The following is a 21,140-nucleotide window of genomic DNA, read 5'->3' as shown; positions in this document are numbered from 1 at the left end:
AGACACATTTTTTGAACTCTTAGAATTTACGGATCTAGTTTTCGACTTCGTATTATTTTTCTATGATTTTTACAAAACTGGGCAGAATTGCTAAAGTTAGCCAACAACATGTAAGTATCATAACACTTTGTAATATGTTGAGCAAAGTGAATAATCATAAGTTCTAATATTTGAATGTGTTTCCTTGTTAGTTTATCATTGTGAACTGAAACTAAGTCATTCATATTAAATATTATTCATTCATTTAGAACACGTATTATGTAACTATAAAAAGTATAGTTGGATAAATTCACAACACTAATACATTTCCATAAAAAGAATTCATACATATTATATACATTTTAGATAAACTATAATAGGTATAGTTTATGATACATCACTCAACACACTCGTACAAAAAGGGTACATTCATACAAGAAAGATTTATATCCACACACATTTCACGTAAACTTGTTAACCTATGTTGTGAGACTCTCTCTCCCCGTACGTCCGAGTGCGGGATATAATTCCTGGTAGTTATAATCAAAATCTCCTTGAGGGAGAACGTGATACTTGTATATAGATCTATATTGGGTGTGACACCCCACACCTTGCTGCTAGCTACAGTGGGACCTGCAGGTCTACGGGTGACAAATGTCATTTTATTTTCGCGACGCCTGAGAAACGTTGTGGCAGGTTCACATAGTCACAGTATGATTATAGCGACTCACCTAGGGAGATAACAATTCATAAAGTTTACGGGGTTTCATAAAATCGAAGTAGGTTTTAGGTTGATAAAGAAGTTTACTTTCCATATCATTTTAACTTACGACATTTCTACTAAGAAATGATGATTTCTTATACATTTTAGTCTTTGGTTATAAGGCTACATTTTTCGGATTTCAAGGAAAATATCGGATTTTTCTGACACAAACGCGACATTTACATGTGATAGACTTCTACTAAGTTTATTAATCAAAGCTTATGAACTCACCAACCTTTGTGTTGACACTTTTCAAACAACTCGTATTCTCAGGAAAACACTAAACAGGTAATCAAGTGCTTTTGAGGATGGACGTTAAGACGTCAAACTTTTCATATTTTGTCAACATATTGTAATTGATTTTGAAACATGTAATTCATACAAGTGATGTAACTTTTTCAATTATATATATGTTGGTTGTGTTTGCTTAAATTACTATTGAAATTGTGGTTATGATACTATACATGAAGTCCTCCACCCCCGGACGTTTCCGTCATCCTTGGTTTGGGGGTGTGACAGTTTACCTGAGAATATTATCCGCAAGGATTAATGTTAGTCAGAATGATCAGGCAGAAGGACAACGAAGGTAGTCAACGGGTGTTAGGTTTCCCAAACAGAGTGTTGGCAGCAGATCAAAGGTTAGTTGGCCATAGCGAACTTCGAGGATGAAGTTTAGTTTAAGTGGGGGAGAGTTGTAACACTCAAAATCAGAAAGACCAAGAAAGGAAAGAAAACCCTAAGTCAAAGGGTCAACTCATCGAGTCCAGGGAGGAACTCGACGAGTTGGAGCGGGATCCAGGGGATAGATTAAGTAACCGACTCGGCGAGTCGGAAAAAAGGACTCGATGAGTCTGGTCTGAAGAGCGGAACCCTAAATCCGGGACTTTGTACACCATTTAAGCATCTCATTCTCTCCCTTAGGGTTCCTTGTAGCCTCTCTTATCCAGAATACGAAACCCTAAGCCTCCATTGTTGTACATTCAAGCTTTCTTGCCATTTTGGGTGATTTGAAGGAAGAAGGTAGAAGGGAACCATTAGGTATTCAAGGAGTGGCAGTAGATCCAGAGTTTGTGGGATTTTTCATAGCATTTGAAGGTAATGAGTCACTACCTTCACTCTTTTGCATATAGATCAACCTTTAACATGATATTTGGGGCTTTAATGGCAAGTTTAAGAACCATTTCGAGTTAGAAGCCCAGATCTAAAGTTGCTACTTCATATCTAAAAGTATCTTGGCCTAGAGAATAATAAAGCACCAGTCTATGGGTTGATTGTAAAGCCTCCTTGTCTTAAACCCTAGTTTATAGTGTTTTGAGCCTAGATCTCCTTAGCTACATGTAAATTTTGCCACTTTACGTGAGGAATAGGCTTTAGAAGAGTGGATCTACAGTTTGGAGTCCATGTATGACTCAAAAGCCTCTGAATGTTTGAAGGAATGAATAGACTCGGTGAGTCCTTCGAGTGGACTCGGCGAGTAGTATGAAGATGGAGATGAACTCAACGAGTTAGATGAACAACTTGACGAGTCTGTTGAAGATTACCTTGGACTCGGTGAGTCAAGTCATGAAACCCCAAACTCTTCGAGTTACCAGCAAGTTCAGCAGTACCAGGTGAGTTTCCCTTTGTGTGAATGGGTCTAAGGCCACAATGCCGACCCATGTAGGTATTAGTAAGAAGACCCAGGGGTTATCCCTTGGCACTGTATGCTAGTATGATATAAGAGCCAAGGTCCATTAATAGCGGGCGGGTGCCCAAGGAATGGTTTGCATGATAGAGTATACTTGTTGTCTGTGTGACACTTGTACGTGCCTGGTAGGGAGCTGAGTGTGGGCAAGGTCCCGTATCTCACCAATAGCAGAGTGTGGACGATGTTCCACATCTCATTTGCAGCAGAATATGGGCGAGGCCCAAGTTAGGGAAAGAGTGAGTGTGGGCTGGGCCCGTATCTCGCTATTAGTAGGAGCGTGGACGGGGTTCCATGACTCATCAGTAGCAGGTCAAGGTTGAGGCCCAAGATAGGCGAGGCCTTAGGATAGGATCCATTAGTATATATTTAGCTTATGTGTTGTGATATGTTTTTGTGCAATTATATGTTAGCGGGCGAGGCCCGGTGACAGGCGAGGCCTAAGTGAAATAGATCTGTATCCGAGCTGGCTCGAAGCCAGATGGGGCCTGGTGCGGCGGGGCCATTGTAGCGGGCAAGGCCCGAGGTAGCGGTCGAGGCCCGAAATAGCGGGCATGACCCAGTATGTGCTATATGTGTTTTTGCAGGGTATGTGGTAGGTTGGGGAGCTCACTAAGCTCCGTGCTTACGGTTTTCAGTTTTTGTTTCAGGTACTTCCAATAGCGGAGGGAAGAGCTCGGGGTGATCGCATGGTACACAACATTGATTAGTCAGCCTACAATGTTTTACTCTGATAATGAAAATATATTTTGGAAATGATACTCTGAATTCATGTTATGACTTATGATATATTTTATGAATATGGTTTTGGTAATGATTTAAAGAAAAAAAATTTGGTATGGATTTTTGGGACGTTACACTTTTGCTGGATTAGGGTGTTTAGTGCTCTCTCAGTTTGGAGTGGAGATCGGTATGGGGTGCTATGTGGAAGGCCTGTGGTTAGTTTCATCAAGCTAGTCCACCCGTATCGATGGGATATAGTGGTTTTATCATCTGTATTAGTATGATCGACGGTGACCTAAGAGAGAACTTATGGGTTCTAGGAAGATACGGGTGTTAGACGCTAAGGCGTTTGATTATTATATGATCCAAGACAATTGTATTTTTGCATGGGCTGTGTTCAGTTAGAGTTCAGTGGTACTGCGAGATTGGAAGTGGGAACAAGGATTCGTCAGTTAGGGTGAAGATTAATGTCTCTAATTATCAACATGGGAAGTAGATTGAGGTGTCAGGCTTGACCAGATTTCTAGAGTACTCTTCCAGATTTAAGAGGGTGGGAAATCTTAAGGTTTGACTGGTAATTGATTGTTAGCATTGGTAAGATCAGATTGTCTACAGTGGGCTATTAGGAAGTAAGAAGGATTTGGAATCCTTCAATTCTCACGTACCGTGAAGACTTTGTTGAATCGAATTGAGGGAGAATCGATTAGGTATTCAGGAGCATAAATAAGTGTGGAACTAGCATGAGTTTCGCATCCCCGTCAGGAAGGAAGGCAGTCGAGTGGCGGTCTAGGTTAAGTATTAGTTGATTTGGGAGTTCGTAAAACGTTCCAACATTTGGTTCATGCTTTTTCGTGGCATCATATAGCAGGTTTTGGGAACCAAGTTGGACCTCCAGTTAGGACTCAAGTTCAGTTGTGTGTTTGGTCGAGTGTGTGTTTGACCGGTATGGAAAGTTTTGTAAGACTACGGGGGTAGCTGTAGCATTTACTAGCGACCAAGTCGTATGGAAAGGGTTGTAAGACCGCGGGGGTATCCCTAGCATTGAACAGGGATCATGTAGTATGGAAAGTGTTGTAAGACTACGGGGGTAGTCGTAGGATTCACTAGCAATCAGATAGTAGGGAAAGTGTTGTAAGACTGCAGGGATAGTCATAACATTCACTAGCAATCAGATAGTATGGAGAGTGTTGTAAGACTGGGGGTGTAGTCGTAGCATTCACAAGGCTGGAAAATGGTGCTAGAGTGTTGTGAGGTTGTAGGTGGAGCCATAGTATTCACTAGGTTGGTAGATAGTGTGAGAACTTTGCTAGTTCGCGGAAGGAACAATAGTACCCACCAGTTCGGGTGCAACAGGGATGACGTGGTGTTGGGTCAAAATATGGTTTATACTTTACTTTTCTGGGCAATTATATTTTTCTGTAATATTTCTGGAGTTCTCGGCCCATGTTTACGGTTGAGTTTACGGCCGTAAACACCTTACGGCCGTAAACTCATTTACGGCCCATTTGTTTCCGGCCCATGTTCCCTAGTATAAATATAGGTATTAGGGTGTGAGGAATAGATTGATGAACCCTAGAGAGTTGACGGCCAGAAAGAGAGAAAGGAATGTTTGTGTGTGTGAATCTTGTGTAAGGAACTTAATTCATATTATCAATACATACAAAGATTCATATTATTCTTCTTCTCCTTCTCTTCTATTTGATCTGACATCATCCGTTTGATTGGGATTCCGCACCATCAAACGGACCTGACTGATACACGGGCAAATTAGGGACTTACAAGCGGTATCAGAGCCAAGTTGTATCAGTCAATTTTGTCAGATTTGGGGCATTATTTGATCTTCTTTTCGAAATATTTTTGCGTTTTTTGATAGATCTCGCAAAAATAAGGTGGGTTTATTCTTTGTGTTTTTCATAAAAAAAAGTTTTTGATCGAGTTTTGGAGCTTCAAAGTCGAAAAATCGGTGTTTTTGGTCGGAGTTTGCGGCCGGCGGCTAGGGTTTTGGAGTTCACGGCCGGAAACTATTCATGGTCGCCGGAGGATTGTGGCGGAGTTTGCGGCCTCGGACTCGGTGGTTTACGGCCTCGCAGCTCGTCCTCGCAAGCAGCTTCCTCGCATTCGCACTTTTTTGGTCGGAGTTTGCGGCCGGCGGCTAGGGTTTTGGAGTTCACGGCCGGAAACTATTCATGGTCGCCGGAGGATTGCGGCGGAGTTTGCAGCCTCGGACTCGGTGGTTTACGGCCTCGCAACTCGTCCTCGCAAGCAGCTTCCTCGCATTCGCACTTAACAAAATTGAAACGGTAATTGGGGCAGCTCGGATTCGAACCCAGGCTTCCTGCCTTATAAACCAAGGCTCCTTCCAACTCTTCTAGGTTACTAGATGTAATGCTACTTCCGAATTTAATTCATAAACCATCCCTGTCGATTCCAACTTTAACTTTTTAACACTTTTAACCCCAAAAATTAAATTTCCTTTACTTTTAAATTCTTTTTTCATAAAAAATATATATAAATTAATTAATTAATTAATTAATTAATTAGTAATAACAATAAAAAAATAGTTTTTTTTTTTAATTTTTTATTTTAAATTTTGACTTTGACTTCCAAGTTTAACCTTTGATTTTAAACTTTAACTTTTTCGTTTAATTTTTAAATTTTCAAATTTAGTTTTTCGGTTTGACTTTTAAGTTTGACTTTTCGAGTTTGACTTCTAAGTTTAACTTTTTAAATTTGACTTTTAAGGTTGACTTTTATAATTAAAGGGTTTGACTTTTAAATTTGATTTTGGCTTCTAGTTGTGCTTTTTAATTGATTTTAAGGTTTACGAGGGAGTTAAAAACATGAAATAGAGTCGTTAGGATATGTTAAGACAAAAAATTTCAACATTTTCGATTATATCCCTGGAGAAACCCTCGAAACTCAGTTGCAGCGATTTACTACACTTATTACCGAGATTAATATAGTTGAGATCTTCTTGTCTAAATCTGAGATAAACAAAAAGCTGCTGAATGCACTTCCGAAATTGTGGGATATGGACGTGACTGACATCAAGAAGACAAAAGATCTCAATCGTCTTAGTCCGGCTGATATAATTGAAGAACTTAATGCTTTGAATTGTTGAAAAACAATGAGTTCAGCAAACCTTCCAGTCAATGAAGTGTCGTGTTCTCAATCATGTGAAGTTTCGTGTTCTCAATCATGTGAAGATATGATTAAATTTCTTCTGGAACAAATTGATTTATTAAAAAGGGAAGTTGACGACCTGAGATATAAAGCATATCAACTCAGGAAAGGACAGAAACCCCTGAAGGCTGAATTAGAAGCAAAAACCAAGGACTTTAGGAAACTTCAGGAAGAGTATAACAACAAGTGTTAAAATTATGATTATATTAAAAGACAACTTGCTATTGTAACTGAAGAACTTGACGCTTTAAAAATTAAGTGTGGAAAAACAGATGTCAGTTTCAAAAATTATACTGCGTCAAGTCAGACAGTCGAGTCCTTATATGAAACCCAATTCAAATTCAAAGAGAATCAGAACAAGGGTCTAGGGTATGATAGTGTACCTCCTCCTTATAATCATAACTACACATCCATCCCTATGATACAGGACGAAACTGACAGGGAGCCATATCTTCGATATGGCAAACGAGCTGGATTTGTGTCAGGAGGAGTTATTAATATTGAAGATACTAATGTTGCTACTTCTTGTGCAAGCAAAGTAACAGAGGATGAGAACAAGGAGAATTCTTCTGAACAAACAAACATCTCCTTGAACTCCGAATCTGTTGCTTCGAACTCAGCTGTTTCTAATCAACCCGCTGTTGAGAAATACAGGCCACCAATTCCAACGCAACAGAGTTCTCGTGGCAAGTGTGCATGTGGGAACAACAAGAGACAAGGCAAGGATACGCCACCAGGGGTAGGAAGAAACAATTTCTCAGTGAAGAAAAAGACTTGTTTTCACTGTGGAACACCTGGTCATTTTGCCCGAAAGTGTCCAAATCACTCATACGTTCCTTACTATGCACAAGGGTGGCAGAACACGCCAAGAAGGAGACACTTCAAAAAAAACCCCTCAAAGTCACGTTCAGACAATGTCGACTGGAATGCCATGAAGACCAAGAATTCAACTCCCAATGTCAAGAATCAAACTTCAAAGGACAAGAATCAAAATCCCAAGGGCAAGAAGGGAATGTTGGCCCAGAAGTCTAGTTCAAGAGATGCTCCTGTGAAACCAAGACCGGTTATGTCAAAGTTATCTAGGCAGAAGACTTCAAGTTCCAAAGCAAGTGCCGAGGCACCCATCAGATCGAACAAGAAATGGGGTAAACCCGAATATAGATGGGTTCCAAAGGTGAAAACTCCTAACTCTTCTAATGACTCTAATATTTCATCGTCTTCTGTTTGTGATAAGCAGGATATGTCATGGGAGAGAGTACCCTGCATTGATGACAAAGGTCGACCCAGTTTCAAAATGGATTGGGTTCCACAGACCAATTAATCCCGCTCTGTGTTAGAGCAGCTATGGAGGCATATCATCATGTAACAGCCCGGAATCTCAAGTATTGTTAAAATTATATTTATGGGGTGTTTTAAGGGGGGACTCGGCGAGTTGGAGCCAGACTCGCCGAGTAGGATCGCAGACCTGGTCGCGGGTTCGCGACTGGACTCGACGAGTCAGATAGGGACTCGGCGAGTCTGCGCTGTTTAGCGAAAACCCTAGCCGTTTAGGTTTGGGACGTATAAAGGGGACTTATTGGCCTTCATTGTTCGTTTTAGCCTTCTGAGAAGAACCCTAAATCGATTGTGTGCATCTAGATCAAGATTAAAGGCCATTGGTGATTTTGAAGGAGTTGTTGTGCAAAGAAGAGAAGGGCTTGGCTAAGGAACAACAAGGGGGTCACATTCTGAGGATTGGGGACACAGAGAACACATTATCCAGGTATGAATTCGTGTGTATTCTGCTATGGTGATGTATTTAGAGGATTAGGGTTTATGGAACCCTTTTATGGATAGATTGAATGTTACCCTTGTTCCCCAAGCGATTGTAACCCTGTATTAGGACCCTTGGAGGTCCAGAATATCCCATGTCTATGCATTTCGGGAATTGGGAAGGTTTTGGATTGAAATCCTTATGCCTTAGGTCAACATGTAAATTATAAGTTTTGGGGTGTAGCATGAGCACCTAAATGAAGACCTTATGTAATGGACCAGTCGAGGAAGGCCAGACCTATGAATGGCCGGAGCAGTTATGACCTTAGGAAGCAGTTTGAGCGACTGCATGGCATGGACTCGCCGAGTCAGATGAGCAGACTCGGCGAGTAGCTTGAAGAATAACTGGGACTCGTCGAGTTGTTCATCAGACTCGGCGAGTGGAGTCGGGGTGGCCCCGCGATTCTTCCAGGAGTAACTCGTCGGGTCAAGGAGGATACTCGACGAGTAGAAGGGAAACCTTAGAGGATTGGAGGACGACTAGACTCGCCGAGTCGCCAGAGTACTCGCCGAGTCCGGTCGAGTTGACCGTGGACCGTTGACCAGAGTTGACCTATGTGTAATTTCTTAGGGTCAGTTGTCTTGAAAGATAAAAGTATTAATAAGAGAATACATTACCCAGGGAGCTTGAAGCTCAGCGGATCAAGTGCAAGTGATTTCAGGAGTTGCTAATTTCCAATATCCACGAGGTGAGTCTTCTCACTATACTGTACCCGGAAGGTCGGATATGATTTGTGTTATACGTGCTATAAATGGTAAGGTATTTGCTATGCGTGCTAAATATGTTATGGGCCGGAAGGTAATATGTTATGGGCCGGAAGGCAATATGTTATGGGCCGGAAGGCAATATGTTACGGGCCGGAAGGCGATTATCTCATGGGCCGGAAGGCGTTGTATTGTGGACCAGAAGGTCAGGGCCTGGAAAGGCGTATATGCGTAAGTTGTATATTGGGGAACTTACTAAGCTTCGTGCTTACAGTGTTTGTGTTATGTTGTTTACAGGTCCATTCAGTAACACGGGACGGCACCGGCTCGATTGTACACACCAGAAGAAGAATTATGTTTTGGAGGATCCTGGTTTTTCCTATTCAAGTGAAAATGAACTATGTTTTGTAATGCAATCATGAATGAGGTTTTAAACAAGTGTTCTAATAAAATGATTATTTTAAATGAAAAATTTTGCCTTGAAAATCACGGTGTTACAAATTGGTATCAGAGCCTTGGTTTGAGGGATTCGGATGCGCCTTCGGGTAAATCTGGAATCAAACTGAGGAAGTAAGAAAAAGTTTTCAAATAAATAGTTTTCTAAAAGTGAATAAGAGTTCAAAGAGAAAGCAAGAAAGATCAGTGTGTACAATCAGCCAGAGCCCGAACGGTGATTCCCCAAAATACCCTCACTTTTGTGTTATGAGATATGTATGATGCACTTTATGAGATATTATTGTATGTTAGAGACAGGCTAGGTATTTCATATGTTAGGACTAGAGTGGCCTGATTTGTGATGCCTTAGTCTAGGACTCGTTGTTATATGTGTTATGTTTTGAGTATGTGATGAGTGAGCGTATCCAGCTAGAACCCATGAGGGGTAGAGTTACAGAGTTCGGTGGTACTTTCGAGGATGAGCTGAGAAGGTGGAGTTATCACAGATGGGGAGTCCTATGTATTCTTCGATGCTCGAATGCTGCTTGCTTTGTGCTTTGTGGAACTCTCGATGATGGGAGTCAGCTACCAAGTGAATATGACGATATTCAGGAGGTAGATGGATGGCATCATTAGGAGCTCTTCAGCAGCTGATAGCAAAGAAGTGGGAGGATGACGGAAGAGACTGGGGAGTAAACCCTACCAGATGAGTGCGCTGGTAAAGTAGAGGATTTCGCTGGAGAGCGGGCACGTGCGATGGGAATGGTGAGAGAGCAGGTCAAGCAGCTACTTAGGAGCTCTGGGATGGTCCGTGTGGAAATTATGGGTAGATGTGGCAAATAGTATGGGCCCGTACTACTGAAAGCAGAGGACCCATACTTGATACAGGGAGCATTCTGAAGGTCCTAAGGAGCAGATTGAGGAGTGATGCTATGGTTCGAGTACCATACATCGGAACAGGTTGAGGAGTGATGCTATGGTTCAGGTACCATACATCAGAGCAGATTGAGGAGTGATGCTATGGTTCGAGTACCATACATCGGAGCAGGTTGAGGAGTGATGCTATGGTTCAGGTACCATACATCAGAGCAGATTGAGGAGTGATGCTATGGTTCGAGTACCATACATCGGAGCAGATTGAGGAGTGATGCTATGGTTCGAGTACCATACATCGGAGCAGGTTGAGGAGTGAAGCTATGGTTCGGGTACCATACACCGGAGCATATTGGGAAGGGATGTCATGGGATGAGTACCATGGTTCGTAGTGAATGATGCTGGTGATTATTTTATTATCCGGTCATGATCGATGAGGTAGAGATCGGACGCTATGGGGTTTTAGGCCTGCAGACCATGATTGAGTATGAAGAGGCGTCCCTCGAGAGGAAAGGCGAGTGCCTATCAGAGTATTTTGGTAAGGAGTTAAAGGAAGGAGAAAATTTCGGTCTGAGCTGAGCAATCAGTCGATAAAGGAGAGGTCACCTCCTAGGTGAGTGGTGCTATTTTGTTCGTGTGCAATACACGGGAGGCTTGATGTTTCAGTTTTGGGTTTGGGGGTACACCCTACAGGTTGTATCGGTGATGATTTTCCCCAGAGTAGCAGGTGGCAGGTGTGCCGCGAGGCAGTGACTTATCGGGAGCAGACAGTCAGTTGGGACTGAGGTAGTCGAGGACCACACCACACCTAATTGAGAATAGTAGGTTGTGTTATAGTGGTAGTAGTGGGAGTTCAGTTGAGTTTTGCAGTGCAGGGAGTTTTCGTCTATGTTGGGAGTGGGTCCCTGTCCTTGGGAAAATTCCGGTGTTGGAACATTGGTTGATGAGTTGTGGTGAGAGGAACGATGATTTTGCGGTGCAGTCTATGAGACAGGGATGTTATTGAGCAGTTGAGATGTTTAGTGTTGGATTGGTATGAGATTTGGAACGATTAGAGGCAGTCGTGATGAGAGGTTCTTGAGGAGTTCATCAGAGGTTTAGAGTATAGGGGGTTGATTGAGTTCCTTAAAGGGAATTATCGGGCGTGGTGTAGCACTTTCCGGGGACAGGTGCGATTTCGCTGGTGGAAAAATAGTCGTGGGTTGGTTGTGTGCTAATTGGTAATGGTTCGAACCCTAAGTGGGGGAGAACCGGGTGCAGTATGTAAAGCAAAGATTTGTCAAGAGTAGTTATAGGTGGAGTATAGAGATATGCTGTAAGAAATCATGAGACCAGAGATGTCGGTGATCGAGGAAAGGGGTCAGAGTGAGTTAATGCGGGAAGTACTTGAGGAGGAGGACGAATGTATCCATGACAAGTGATTGGTGATGTTGCAAGTAGATAGAGAATGATTGGGCGGCCAACTCCCGGGGTCGGTATGCGTATCCTCGTTTAGATTTTGAGCGTCGGGAAAAAGGGGTTTCGGAGGATTATCAGTATATTTCGTAGCGTCAGCGTTTTCTCGTATTCCAATCGAGAAATTATATGCACCGAAGTTGTAATGTGGGAAAAATGTAGATCTAATTTTGGGGTTCAGAGGAAACGTATCATTGTGTTTATATGGTGCTTGGGGCAGGAGATCAGTGGTTGTGACAGGATATTGTGGTGTTCTGTTGGAGTACTCTGTGATATCCGGGTATGATATCCTTATTTCGAAATTACTTGTGAACCCTGAATTGAATCGACGTGTGGCATATCAAGTATCTGTGAATCCAGTGGGAGCCCTTCGAGTATGAGCATCCAGGGAGATTATTTGAGAGAGTGGATTTTCGCATAGATGGGCATTTGTTACGTTGATTGCCTCCAGAGTCTGTGATGGATATTCGAGCCGTAGTACTCCCTACTCAGAGGGTGTTGTGATGTTGCGTGGAGTTGCAGTACTCACTAAATGGCAAGAGAATTTCGATGTTGGAATGTTTTCGAGCAGTGCATGATGTGGAAGAGTTGGGTTTGAGTAGCCCTGGTATTGAGTCCTTGGAGCTTGGATGTTGAGCCGGGGGTGAGACGGGGGTCTCTGTCTTTGTCAGGAGATGCGGGGAGATATGCAGGGAATATGCGGAGCAGAAACCAGAGATTGGAGTTGAGACGATCCTCGGTTGAATTGTATTTTTCTCGCATGAGGAAAAGAGGATTCGTGACTTGTGTGTCACTGGGCCGGGATAGTGGTCACGGGGAGGAAGTTAGTGGGACACTTGGATCATGATGCGGGTGATGTTGGGGGCTCAGCTGTGGAGCCAAAAGCTGATCTAGTACTCAGTCTTGAAGAGGAATATGAGAAAGGAGATTATCCTGATGACATCTAAGGACACTTTAGAGAGAGTGAACGATTCAGACGCTCGAAGACATGCTTCGGGCATGTGTATTAGATTTTGGAGGAAGCCGCGGTACGTATTTATCCTTGGTTGAGTTGTCCCATATCAACAGCCATCATTAGTGCATTGGTATGCCGCCTTTTGAGCTGTTGCATAGGAGGTGATGTCGGACCCTCATTATTGAGGAGAGGTAACGCATAGGCCTGAGAGTCCTTGCGAGCAGATCCAGAGCATGTGCGATACATGGAGTAGTGGCAAGGTCGTCAAGCGGATTTCCCTAGGTAAGGGAGAGGAAGGTATGTTGGGACTAGTGCAGCATGTGTATGCGAATACAAGAAGGGAACTCGTGAGAGTTGCTCTGAGAGTGCGAATGGGTCTCTCTCGGTCGTTCCGAAATGGATAAAGTGGGCTTTGGATCGGGGATCCGGTGATTCATGGTTTCCTAACCCTTATGGGTCGAGTGATCGTTGAGATTTGGAGCAGAATTGCATCGGGGGTAATTCTCGGTTACAAGGAGTAGTGGGCAGTACAGAGATCGTGTTTCAGTAGACAGAGCAGATTCAGCAGGTTAAACAGAGGTTATTGATCGCCTAGAGCTGACAGAAAAGTTATGCAGACAGACGCCGGTGCGAGCTTGAGTTTCAGGTCGGCGACTTTGTACTCCTGAAGGTCTCTCCTGGAAAAGGGGTGATTCGATCCAGGAAGAGGGGCAAGTTGGGGCCCCGGTATGTTGGGCCTTTTCGTGAAATTGTGAGGGTAGGACGGGTGGCCTATCGTTTGGAGTTGCCATCGGAATTGAGATAGATCCACGACACTTTTCATGTGTCGCAGTTGAAGAAGTGTATAGTCGATGAGTCAGCAGTGGTTCCACTAGAGAACATTTAGGTGGATGCGAGCCTAAGTTATGCTGAGAGACCAGTGGCCATCAGGGATCGGAAGATCAAGGTTCTGAGGAACAAGGAGGTACCTTTGGTGTTGGTTCAGTGGCAACCCCGGAAAGGATCGGAAATGATTTGGGAGTCGGAACGTGAGATGCAGAAGTAGCATCCGGAACTATTTTCAGAGTAAGACTTCGAGGGCGAAGTCTGATTCTAGTGGGGGAGAATTGTAACAGCCCGGAATCTCAAGTATTGTTAAAATTATATTTATGGGGTGTTTTAAGGGGGGACTCGGCGAGTTGGAGCCAGACTCGCCGAGTAGGATCGCAGACCTGGTCGCGGGTTCGCGACTGGACTCGACGAGTCAGATAGGGACTCGGCGAGTCTGCGCTGTTTAGCGAAAACCCTAGCCGTTTAGGTTTGGGACGTATAAAGGGGACTTATTGGCCTTCATTTTTCGTTTTAGCCTTCTGAAAAGAACCCTAAATCGATTGTGTGCATCTAGATCAAGATTAAAGGCCATTGGTGATTTTGAAGGAGTTGTTGTGCAAAGAAGAGAAGGGCTTGGCTAAGGAACAGCAAGGGGGTCACATTCTGAGGATTGGGGACACAGAGAACACATTATCCAGGTATGAATTCGTGTGTATTCTGCTATGGTGATGTATTTAGAGGATTAGGGTTTATGGAACCCTTTTATGGATAGATTGAATGTTACCCTTGTTCCCCAAGCAATTGTAACCCTGTATTAGGACCCTTGGAGGTCCAGAATATCCCATGTCTGTGCATTTCGGGAATTGGGAAGGTTTTGGATTGAAATCCTTATGCCTTAGGTCAACATGTAAATTATAAGTTTTGGGGTGTAGCATGAGCACCTAAATGAAGACCTTATGTAATGGACCAGTCGAGGAAGGCCATACCTATGAATGGTCGGAGCAGTTATGACCTTAGGAAGCAGTTTGAGCGACTGCATGGCATGGACTCGCCGAGTCAGATGAGCAGACTCGGCGAGTAGCTTGAAGAATAACTGGGACTCGTCGAGTTGTTCATCAGACTCGGCGAGTGGAGTCGGGGTGGCCCCGCGATTCTTCCAGGAGTAACTCGTCGGGTCAAGGAGGATACTCGACGAGTAGAAGGGAAACCTTAGAGGATTGGAGGACGACTAGACTCGCCGAGTCTGGTCGAGTTGACCGTGGACCGTTGACCAGAGTTGACCTATGTGTAATTTCTTAGGGTCAGTTGTCTTGAAAGATAAAAGTATTAATAAGAGAATACATTACCCAGGGAGCTTGAAGCTCGGCGGATCAAGTGCAAGTGATTTCAGGAGTTGCTAATTTCCAGTATCCACGAGGTGAGTCTTCTCACTATACTGTACCCGGAAGGGTTTGACTGTGTGACCGGAAGGTCGGATATGATTTGTGTTATACGTGCTATAAATGGTAAGGTATTTGCTGTGCGTGCTAAATATGTTATGGGCCGGAAGGCAATATGTTATGGGCCGGAAGGTAATATGTTATGGGCCGGAAGGCAATATGTTATGGGCCGGAAGGCAATATGTTACGGGCCGGAAGGCGATTATCTCATGGGCCGGAAGGCGTTGTATTGTGGACCGGAAGGTCAGGGCCTGGAAAGGCGTATATGCGTAAGTTGTATATTGGGGAACTTACTAAGCTTCGTGCTTACAGTGTTTGTGTTATGTTGTTTACATGTCCATTCAGTAACACGGGACGGCACCGGCTCGATTGTACACACCAGAAGAAGAATTATGTTTTGGAGGATCCTGGTTTTTCCTATTCAAGTGAAAATGAACTATGTTTTGTAATGCAATCATGAATGAGGTTTTAAACAAGTGTTCTAATAAAATGATTATTTTAAATGAAAAATTTTGCCTTGAAAATCACGGTGTTACACATCAGACTTCGGTTTGTTGGTAGTGGCTGCTCCTGGCATATGATTGGGGACATCTCTCAACTGTACAACACTCAGAACATTATTTGAGAGTATGTGTCCTTTACGGGAAGGGAAGAAAAGAAGGGATCACATGGGGTTAGTGCTTAATGATATGAAGAATTTTCGAATCTGTTCTGAGATTATGCTTGCTATTCTCAGACCTTCTGAATGCAGATTTAATCGGTGAATTACGGTTTGCTTTTTCTTCTCTATACTCCTAAGTTTTTCTTAACCTGATTCTCTTTAAAGATTAATTTTTGTTTTAGGATAGTTTAAATTTGCATATTTACTTTCGTTTCTCTCCTATGCACAAATTTAGGGGGAGAAATAAAAACAAAACAAAAATTAGAAAATTAAAAAAAAAAATCCAAAAACATTAGAAAATTAGAAAATAAAAAAACAAAAATGTTGGTTATGAAGTGTGCTTGAGGAAGATGTTTTGGGAAGTGATATTATCAAGTGATAACAAGTAATCTAAGTCTGCGTAACGTACCCAAATTTGAAGGGTCTATGCTCTGGTTTGATGCGTCAGTAGGAATTAATTTTTTTTAAAATGGACATGGCTAGGAGAGTTGAACTTAGGAAATTTATAGACTTGACAAATCTTGACCTAGTTAGATCCATTCAGCCTGACAATACGACGCTCGGATAGGTTGAACAGGGAGATATATACGGGAATGTACTCGTCACATTAATTGAACCCGTACTTGGAACCGTGGTTTAACTTTTCCACGATGTGCGGATTCTATCTTTAATTCCGGTTGGATGGGGCGACTGGTAAATTCCGATAAATTAGGTCTATAAAAATTGTTTTCTTTCTTTCCGTCTATTAGTCATATGTTGCACCCTTTGCGTGATTGGAAGAGATCCGACCTGGATTGAAACATATGCAACTCTATTTCTCTACATGTTATATCTATGAAATTCCTCCTATCTATTAGCCATATGTTGTCTCCTTTGCGTGACTTCAAATCCGACTTGGTACACAGCATATGCAACTTTCTTCTTCTCAACCCCTCTAAAGTGATAAGTTATTAAATTCTGAATCTATCTTCTCTCTGAATGGTTGTCTGCTCACCCGATGTAAGGAATACTCTAGAATTCCTTGATGGCTGGGGCATATCAGGAAGCGGGAACACACGTTCCAGTACACTTAAAATTGAACTCATACAGATTGTCTGTAGATCTCGCTGCTCATTTTAGGTGGACAACAATATCCTTGGTCGACGTCAGATGAATGGTCCTTAAGATATAGTATCTAAGGAATTAGGATCAGATATAAATTTTAGGATTTTAAGTTCACCCTGTCTTGTAACAAATAGTATGTCCTAAATTTTTCATAATTTTTCGTGTTTAAGTGGACCACAATACCGACGATCGACCAGACAAAGATGTGAATATGAAAGGTACCGACAAGTGGATAAAAATTGTCTAAAAACTTTGATCCCAAATCACTCTTAAAGTTATATATTATTTTTATTTTTGTTAAATTTGTCATAGTGTTCTTCTAATTTAAATAAAAGGGGAGAATTAAAAATTAAAAAAAAAAAATTAAAAAAATTAAAAAAAAATTACAAATTTTTTTTTAAAAAAAGGTGTTATTTCTGTTTTATTTCTTGTTCAGAAAAATCAAAAATCCAAAAATATTTTTGTTTATGTTTTAATTTGTGTGCTAAGTTTTCTTTTAGTTTTGTTTTGTCTTGAAAAGTGATTTCTGGTATAGGTAAGACTCATGGAGTTTGTGTTGAATATTTCTGAGCCAAAGCCTCGTCTGTGAGCATCGAAGAATTCGCATTCGAAGGAGCAAGAAATGAAGATTATTCTTTCAACATTCAATCCTTCAACCCCAGAAACAAGGTGAAGCAGAAACTGAAGATTATATGACGGATTGCATTGAAGCCTTCTCAATCAGTCTGCTGCTATTGTTGTACCTGCTGAAGTGATCTAGAAGATTTGTTCTCTCTGATGTTCTCTCTGAAGATTCTCAAGCTGAAAGCACTATTTTTCAAGAATCAGTACGTCAAGCCTCCTCACCCAATGTGCGTTCAATTCCAAATTCTGAAAAAAAAAACCTAAAGTGCTCAAGATAAAGTCATTCACTGAAGATTAATATGTTCATCCTGATGCTATGAAGAAATCGAAGGTTAAAGCTGAAGCCAAGCTCCCATTGAAGATTGACAAGAAGAGCTAGCTACCTTTTAGGGGAGCTTGTTAGGTCATTAAGAAAAGAAAGCTATAAACCAAGGGGGAGATTGTTGGGTCAAAATATGGTTTATACTTTACTTTTCTGGGAAATTATATTTTTCTGTAATATTTCTGGAGTTTTCGGCCCATGTTTACGGTTGAGTTTACGGCCGTAAACTCATTTACGGCCCATTTGTTTCCGGCCCATGTTGCCTAGTATAAATATAGGTATTAGGATGTGAGGAATAGATTGATGAACCCTAGAGAGTTGATGGCCAGAAAGAGAGAAAGGAACGTTTGTGTGTGTGAATCTTGTGTAAGGAACTTAATTCATATTATCAATACATACAAAGATTCATATTATTCTTCTTCTCCTTCTCTTCTATTTGATCTGACATCATCCGTTTGATTGGGATTTCGCACCATCAAACGGATCTGACTGATACACGGGCAAATTAAGGACTTACACGTGGGAAATCCACAGATTGGTTTATGAATTTCCCTAGATAAGTTACACCTGGTTGAGCCAATGATGAGATCGTAGGAACACCACTACAGTTATGGAAACAGTGAAGCAATGGACCGTATAAGGTCGTTTGTGATATAAGGCTACCATTGGTCATGTAGCAATCACTTTTAGCCTTGGAATTGGTGATGTCAGGACTCAAAGTTTGGACCTGATCAGTCAGATTGGAAGGTCGTTATAGGCATAGTGGTAAGTCAACTAGTGGTAATTATTGACGGGAGAGGATTTTGATTGAAAGTCGTGTAGGGACGATTGGGTAGGAGTCCTTTTAGCTCATTGACCTAGTTGGGACCCAATATTTCAGATGATTAGCGAATGAATTGAGACTAGGGAGGTCCCAGTATATTTTTGTAAAGCAGCCATGTGGCAACATGCTATAGCAGGCAGTTTAGTGCTTCAGGCAGTTTCAGTGTCTTGGCAGTATTAGAATTTGTGCTTTAGGTTGCAAGTACGGACGCAATAGCTGATTGATTGTGAAGTGACAAGTCACTCACAGTGGGATTAAATAATCTCAGAGTAGTCGACTTGATCCTATTGTGTAGCTATCGTCTGAGTCTAACCATTGCAGGGATGGATCTTCTACTCGAAGGATTATTTGAGTCTTCTATCAAGAATAAGTGCTCTATTATTGACTATTGGCAGTGATTTTGGTTCTATTGGTAGCATTGAGATAATCAAGGTATAAGTGTGCAGTTGGTCGGTCATTTGAGGAAAATTAAGCATGTTAAAGCTCAGCATGGGGGGTCTGTCGGGGAGTCGGATCATCTCGCGACTGTGGATTTCAAGTTGAGTGAATGGTATTGTTGCAAGGAATTTGTTTATCTTCAGGTTTTATAACCCTACGAGGTTTGATTATGGTTACCCTGGGAAGGCTAGGGCGTGGCCGGGGTTGTGGCCATGTTGCTTGAGTGGTTTGCCGTCTAAGGAATGGTAAGGAATGATTTCGAGGATGAAATCTCACTTAAGTGGGGGAGAGTTTTAACACCCTGTTTATTAAATAAATAAATAAACAAATTAAAGAATGGTTAGTATCCCTAAAATCAATAATTATATAGCAAGGTGTTGGTTTCGAGGAGTTAACTAGCATAATTTAGAATTTGAGGTTAAAAGTGTATGTTTCGAGATTTATTTTGTTAAGATTTCAAGAAGATAGGGGTGTTTGGTAAGTATGGTACTTAATCTGAAAAGATTTATGGAAGCAGGGGCGAAAGAGTAAAATTTGGACCTAAGTTGAAAAGGTTTTTGAAGAGGAGGGGCCATTTGGTAACATAAGGACTTTAAATGAAAAGGATTTGTAGAAGGAAGGACTTCTTGGTAAATTTAGGACTTGGGTTGTAAGCGATTTCAGAAGGTGGGGTTCAAATGGTAAATTATGGGCTAAGATTGAAAGAAAAAGGGAAGGGAGGGACTAATCTTGTCATTATGGATATTTTTTGAAATTAGACGGGGCATATATATACCTGTCACCCCCGGTAAACCTTAACCCTAGGAGCTATGTTACAGCCGCCACAACCTTATATCCCCTTCGTCTCCGGTGCCATTACCGCCCAACTCCAACCCCTTCCCGATCAGTAAACGATGGTAAACAGCTACGGGATGGACGCCAACTTCACTTCCTAGACTTCAGGCGTGCACCACCATCGTTGTTGATGTCGCCGCCGCCTCCTAACTGTTGTCTATGTTGCGAACCATCGATCGCGCCACCTCAGTGCCACTGATGATTGAAGGATTGATGAACCGGTGGTTGTACGTCGGGGTAGAAGAGGCTAAAGAGACGATGCGATGTTGCTTCCAGGGAATACGTTCCTGGCTACGATTTCATAGTCACCGAACCGCCAAAGCAACCTAGCAATTCTGCTGGGGATCGAACATTGTAAACCTATGCTGCCTGTGCCGTTGAAGACCACGATTGTCGCCGCTACTATGACCGCCTTCGACGTACCGCTGTCGGCCAACACAAGGGTGGCTGTGCGTATGTGTCTTTTTATCTATTTGTGTTTGTGTTTATTTTAGGATTTGGTGTTGTATATTGTAATCGATGATGAATTAATGAAAAGAAAACACATAACCACCACCGTAAGGTTGTGGCTGCCGCCACCAGCCGCCGTGTTGGTTGGCAGTGTGTTTAGTTGATTTTTCGAAGTTTCGACTTAGCAGTAGGCAGCCCGAATACTCGATTTGAGATCGAGCGGTTTTTAGCCAAAAAAAATCTAAACGTGAATCGAATATCTCGTCGATGGTAGTGCAACGATAAAAAGACAGATGAAAACGGAGTTTAGATGAAGGAGTTATGAATTTTGAACGGAGTTTTCCTGTCCCGGCCTACTAAAAATAATATATTAAAATTAAATAAAAATTAGCCGACGAAGTCTAAATGAAAGTTATAGATCATTTTTTCACCAACGTGTGGATATCATGAATGTCAAAAAAGGAGTTCGTATGCCAAAGTTATTTACTTCTGAAGTTCGGGGCACGAACTTCCACCCCTGTCAGAGCTCACGAGGTGAGCATTAAGTGGCTCACGAGATGAGCAGATGATGGATGTCTTCTAGAGCAAGTGGCCATGACGAACGCAATGACGTATCGAGTTTACGAGGTGAATATTAGAAACTCACAAAGTGAGCAAGCTCACGAGGTGATTAGAAACTCACGAGGTGAGTTTAGCATTTTTTTCCCTGTAAATAGAATTCAAGGGGTAGCCGAGTTTGGTTGCTCATCTCTTACTCTCCCACTCCCGATACTCTCTCTAAGCCCTATTTTAACCCCCCAAAGCTCCAGTATCATTCCCAAGCCCCAAAGCAAGTCCCGAAGCCCGAAGATCCCGAGAAGTGAAATTCCCGAGCCGAAGCTCTGCATGCGAGAAGCCGATTTTTTGTGAAGATCTTCCAAATCTACCGAAGAATACTACTTTTACAAGCCGTAGTTCTGTTCGAGCATCGTCTAATCATGTGAGTGTATAGTCCCTTTCATAAACACGATATTAATACAAGTATTGTTTCAATGTATTAAGTATATGTTTTGTGTGAGTGTATAGTCC

Source organism: Lactuca saligna, chromosome 2, assembly GCF_052625555.1.
Source record: "Lactuca saligna cultivar CGN05327 chromosome 2, ASM5262555v1, whole genome shotgun sequence".
Taxonomy (NCBI): Eukaryota; Viridiplantae; Streptophyta; class Magnoliopsida; order Asterales; family Asteraceae; genus Lactuca; species Lactuca saligna.
Note: the sequence above shows the minus strand (reverse complement) of the source record.